The sequence below is a fragment of the Lathyrus oleraceus genome, chromosome 7 (genome assembly GCF_024323335.1).
Source record: "Lathyrus oleraceus cultivar Zhongwan6 chromosome 7, CAAS_Psat_ZW6_1.0, whole genome shotgun sequence".
Taxonomy (NCBI): domain Eukaryota; kingdom Viridiplantae; phylum Streptophyta; class Magnoliopsida; order Fabales; family Fabaceae; genus Lathyrus; species Lathyrus oleraceus.
The window spans coordinates 351,490,070-351,496,676 of record NC_066585.1 but is presented as its reverse complement, the minus strand read 5'-3'; positions in this window follow the sequence as shown (position 1 = coordinate 351,496,676).

Below are 6,607 nucleotides of genomic sequence, written 5' to 3'. Positions count from 1 at the left end.
GAAGAGGAGAAGATTTTGGTGCAATTATGGAAACCATTTGAAAACTTCATGCACACTCCAAATAAATTGCATGTACACATCCAATTCACTTTTTTTACACCTGAATACTCATTTGGCATTGAATTTTGGCCCTCCATGCGCATGTACAGGCCCATGCATGGAGGCCCTCTTCACTCATGCACATGATTTTCCCATGCTTCCACTTTGCCTTGCTATAAATACATGAGCTCAGCTTCACTATTTTCCAACCTGAAGGCGCCTTAGATGCTACAAAATTGAATCCACAACCTCACCTAAAGGAATTTCTCTCTTTCATTTCAAAATTTCAGATCCAATTCTCAACTTCATTGGTTGATTATTGGACTTAAAATTCCTTGGCCTTGCTTCATCTTTACCTCAAGAATACACTGCAATTAAGAGATGAGAGGAATTATGCTTCACAGATCTACATTTCTAAGGTTGATGATCAAACTTTTTTTTCTTCGAAACACACTGATTATTGCTTATTTATTGTGTTTATTGGTTTGGCTGAGTCCTCTCATCAGAGGCAATTGAATAGTGTGCTTAATTTTGAAAATCCATTGAGTTCAGGTTGAACACCATTATTTTTCACCTCTGATTTCTCTTCCTATGAGGATCTAGAGTGAAAACCAATGGTATAAGGGTGATGTACATCACCCCAGCTTTCCAATGATATGAGGATTGCCTATTTTTATTGAGATTTCCATGTCTGCAACTTTGGCCGGAAAATGCAAGCTCGCCGGAGAAGATGGTGGTGTACACCACCGTCTCTTTGCCAGATCAAACGTGAGCCATTGGATGAGTTTTCCAGATCTAATCGTGGTCATCACTTATTATGACTTTATTTAATGCGCTGTGTGATTCTGTTGACTTAGGTCCATGATGCGCGCACATGCCATAACCTTTGGATGTGCCAGCTCAATTAATGAGACTGGATCTAACGCACCAGCTTTTTTCCTATTTTCTAAATTTCTTTTTATTTTCTTTTATTTCCTTTAATTCAAAAAATCATAACTGTTTCATTTTAATTCCAAAAAATATGGGACCAATTGCATTATTTCCCTTTTAATTTCTAGTTTCTAAAAATGATTTTTATTATTTTTTATTTTATCGTTTGATGTTTTTTGTGAATTTTCTCTTTTCTGGTTATTTTTAATTCATTTTAAATAGTTTTCAATATTCAAAAAATACAAAAATATTTTCTCAACTTCTTTGAATGATGATGGATCTATGAAAAATATTCTCATCAATTTATTAATTGATTTGAGATTTATTTGAGATTTTAGTTCAATTAGGTTATTTTTTATTCATTTTTAATTGTTTAAAAATAGTTCCTGGTTTCTAAAAATGCTGAATTTTTTTGTCAAACTTTGTTTGACCTTGTTGAACTTAGGATGAACCATTTGGACTTTTCAAAGTTGATTTGAAATGGATTTGAAGTTTGACCTTTAATTGTTTATTTTAATTCAAGTATTATTTGAATTTTGAAAAATACCAAAAATATTTTATTTGTTTCTTGACTTCTAAGTTTCATATTTCTTCTGTTTACTATTGTTGGACCTTGATTCCATTCATCTTTGGTCAATGCATTTTGCTTATTTCATTTGAATTCCATTAATGTACATTCTTATTCATCTCCTTCTTCATCTTTTTCTTTTTGATCAATGAGTTAAAGATTGGTGGTTAGCCTTGATATATGGGAGATTTAACCTTCCTTGATTCAAATCTAATTCATCTTGATCAAAGTTCAAGTGAATGGCTTTGCATTAAGGATAGGTTGCTTCTTGATCAAGCAAAAAGCCTAAATCAATACAAGATCACTCTCATTTTCTTTTGGCATGGCAAGTTGTAGGAGCTTGGCTTACTAGTCAAGATCTCTAACTTGTGTTTGTTGCCTATATTTTTATTGACCGACCTCAAATACGTGTGACTGCTACATTAGTCCATTTATGATTGCTTAACATAACGCTAAATTGCCTTATGGAACACTAACTCTAACTATTGACCATTAACTTTTAATTCAAGTTATTTAATTCTTACACTTTACATTAATGAAATTTAATATTCTTATACATATTTCACTTGCTTTTGCCCTTTGCTCACTTGAGCTCATGTTTATGTTTATGCAATTTGCCTTTTGCTCACTTGAGCACATAATTGTGTATATACTATTGTGCTTGTGTTTTGTTTTGATTGTTGTGAACCAAATGCAAATGGACAAAAGGACTTAGATTTTAGGACATTCCCTATGCAAAAATGGAGTCAAAGACCAACTAGGCCTCATGCCTTTAGAATGCTATAAAAGAAGAAATAATGTCAAAGAGAAACTAGGCTTCATGCCTTTAGAATGCTTAATGTTGAAGATGAATTGAAAGGATCCTAATTTCTAAACTCACTCTTGTCCATTCCTTGTTTGCATTATGGAACTTTTTCATGTGTGTGTTCTTGTGCTAGGGATCCTAAAATTTGAGCCAAATTGAAGAACCATTGTCATGAGTATCCAAAGTGAGAGATACAAAAGCCATTGGAAGATTCCTAGGAGCTTGTTTGATTGTGTGCTTGATTGCTTGGGTATTTGCTTATTTGCTTGCTTATTCCAAAGGATGGGAGCTACTTGGATCATCACTATGATATAAAGAAAGGAACTCCATTGTGGTTTTACTTCTCTTCCTTCACCTCTTGTATGTTTAAGACTTAGCCATTCTTCTTCTTGCCTCCACTCTAACCCAAGCCAAAACTTTTGTGCAAACATTAACATTTCGTTTCCAAACATTAGAAACCTAAGCATTATGCTTTTGATTTTCAAACTTTCTTTTCATAACACTTATTTTGAATTGAATCCTTAAGTCAACTTTGACCATATTTTTGTAAATACTTTTCATTGGTAAATATAACTCATTCAATTGCTTTTGTGGTTTCAATGGCCACTTCTTGCCAAAGCTTTTTCATAAACCCTTAGCTATTAGGTTTGAGTTATCCTTGGGGTTGATAAAATACTCACCTATATCCTTAGTGATGGACAATGAGTCTTCCATGCTTATTATAGGGTTAACCCCTCACTAGCATGTTGAAGCTATCCTCACATGGTGGATTTGTGGTTTTAGGTTGAGTTTTCTCCCTTGGATAACAAAAGACCTTAAGGCTTTTGGACCAATCAATTCACCAACTTGTTTTGAGATTTTTACCCCGAATTACGAGGTTTTGATCCTAATCTTTTTTAAGATGGTACGTAGGCAATGGGTTTATTCATTCAAACACAAAATTGTAAATAATTTGTACATTCTTCTCTCATCTCCCCAATCATGTTTGCGCAAATAATTTTTCACAAATACCAACCTACCTTACAACAATTGTGAAAAGGGATCCCTATGAGTACCTTGGATGTTTTGGGTGCTTAAAACCTTCCTATTGCATAACCAACCCCCTTATCCAGATCTCTGACATTTTATTAGTTTTTGATTTGATAAAACTTATCAATTTTTGTTCGCTTTCTAACCTTTCCTTTAGATAAATAGAAGTGCGCTGGCAACTCGAATTGTATGATTTACTTTTGATTTAGTCAATAAATCTAAAGGTAACGAATACCCCGCTATAGAAAAGTGGCGACTTTGCTGGGGATAGAAGTTTTTGCCTAGTGGGTTTTGCGTACTTTTCACATTTGTTGTATTGTATTGTGTATATCATTTTGTGACATATTTTTGTGCAAATTTGGGATTACTGTATTGTATGTAATGTATGAATTGTTTGATATATTAATTGCTTGTATGCTTGGTGATCTTTGTGAGATGAGTTCAATACCCAAACTCGAGTGCACTTAGGATAGAAGAATGGCATAGTCTTGTCAACTTGTGTGGAGTTATTCCTTAGCAAGTTGACTTGCAAGCCCATTCACTTGGTGGAGGTCATGTTGGGATCAATAATGTCACACGAGTAGTCGTGGTTAGGCATTACTATTTCCAATATAGACCTTAGAAGCCAAGGACCTTAGTTTACCAAGCCCATCTTGGCTTATTTTTTAGGACGTAGTGCGAAAGTCGTTCAAGTGTAAGATTTGATATGATTGTTATGCGAAGTCGTTCAAGTGTAAGATTTGATACGATTGTTACGCGATACTACACTCATAAGAGTCTCTCTTGAGGATATTTTTGGAATACGAGTAGTCGTTTATCCGATAATATCCGAAAGATGGGATGATGACTATGGGAACCTCTTGTAGAACATGATTGGCAGGTTTAACCCTAGTACAATCCCTTTGGGTGGTTCTTAACCAAGACTCCATGCTCGTGACTTGCAACAAACCCTTGATTCATGGTTTATCCGTTCTTGTACATCCTTAATATCAATGAAACTTGGGTATTGATAAGGTGTAAACCATAATCCACCAAAATGGATGATTGATATTAAGGATGACTTGATCCATCCCATGACCTTTGTGTGGTGTGCTTTGCTTGATCCTTGAGTGTGATTGTTGCATCCATTCATTCATGCATCCATTTGCACCCATATCATCAACAATGAGAAAATTTTCAAGGAACTTAAGAGGTCTATTTGCGAATTTTCAGACATGGATAGACAAAGAAGGAATACAAAGAAGTACAGTTTCAGACAACCAGACTTGAAAGAGTTAAGGAGTTTGACATCCTATGTATTAGATCCCTTGGAGTTCAAGGCTCGTCATGGGAAGCTTCTGTCTATTCTTGCTACTCAGGTGGATGAAGGTCTGATGAGTGTATTGGTGCAGTTCTATGATCCCTTGTACTATTGCTTCACTTTTCCGGATTTCCAGCTTTTGCCTACGCTTGAGGAGTATGCCTATCTAGTGGGTATACCTATCTTAGATCAGTTGTCGTTCAGTGGCTTGGAGAGGGTGCCTACTTCTCAAGAGATTGTTGATCTATTGCATATAGATGAATCTCTGGTTGGTGCTCATATGACTGCCAAAGGTGGAATTCAAGGTCTCCCTTCTGAGTTCCTCATTGCTCAAGATATTATGTATGGGAAGGCCATGAGTGAGGACGCCTCTGAGGCCATATTTGTACTTCTCATCTATGGGCTAGTGTTATTCCCCAACATCGACAAATTTGTGGATATGAACGCCATTAGGATTGTCTCTACTCTTAATCACGTTCCGACTCTGTTGGGTGACACTTATTTCTCTTTGCATATGAGGAATGCAAAGGGTGGTGGTACCATTGTGTGTTGTTGGCCTCTGTTGTACAAGTGATTTATTTCGCACTTGCCATAGACGGTCTCCTTCAAGGAGAACAAAGGATGTCTACGGTGGTCCATAAGACTTATGTATCTCACTAATGATGACATCTTCTGGTATAACCGTGTATATGATGGTATGTAGATTATCGACTCTTATGGTGAATTCTCCAATGTGCCTCTTCTTGGTACATGTGGTGGGATTAACTACAACCCCGTTTTAGCACGTCGTCAGCTTGGGTTCCCCTTAAAGGATAAACCCAATAACATTATGTTAGAAGGTTTGTTCTTTCAAGAGGGTAAAGATCCCAAAGTTTTGAAGGGCAGGATGGTCCGCGCTTGGTGCAAGATTCATAAGAAGGGAAGGAAAGAGCTTGGTCCGAAGAACTGTATTGCTTTGGAACCCTATACCTCTTGGGTTAGGAGGAGAGCTTCCGAGTACCTCATGCCTTATGAGTATCCGAGACCTACACCTTTGGTTATAGCTGGGCCTTCAACCCTCCCTGACCAAGGAGTAGAGGAGTTGAGAGACGAAGACCGTTCACGTGCTTGGATCCGTGAGCGAGAGGAACTACTTCAGCAGCTTAGAGATAAGGATGCATTGATAGAGTTTCTTGAGCATTGGGTCATCGATAAGCCTGATGATGGGGTGACTTCTCTTCTTCCTCAGTCTTCCAAGTTTTGGAAGAGGAAGTACGATCGACTCGCCAAAGAGAAGGCAGATATGGAGGCAGCCTATGAGCGAGAGGTGAAGAGGCTTCGTGCAGCTTATCTTCCAGTCTCCAGAACCTTGGACGATTGTTTCTAGGGTTCCATTGAATGTTCATTTTCCTTCTCTCTTGTATTGTATTATTTGGTTACCAAGACTGTACTTCTTTGGTGTAAAAATATTTTCAAGATATTATTGCTATGATATTTCCATGTGTGTCTAAATGATTAATATTTCCAATATTTGCAAATAGAACTCTAAAGTTCCTCTGATTAAAAAAATAATCACATGCACAAGCATTGCATGCATCATGTGCATAAGCAGGTTTTGCTCTAGGCTTCTTGTTCAATGGTCTAACTCTGTGTTCTTCATTTATTTTGAAGAAAAGCTGACTCACCGGTACTACACCAGAGCCAACTCTTCAAGACTAATGGATCACCTAGAACAAGAGAACAGAGAACTCAAGGAGGAAGTGGCAAGATTGACTGCCCTGATGGAGTCTTTCTTGGCCGCTCAAAGCCAGTCTACTCCAACGCCTTCAACTCCCCCCAGAGGACAGTCATCTCTGAGATTGCCTCTTCAACAATGCCTGCTGCCAGTGCCCATTTCACGTTAACTCCTATGCCAGCCGGGTTTCCTTGGGGGATGCCCGTGAATTTTGTTCCTGAG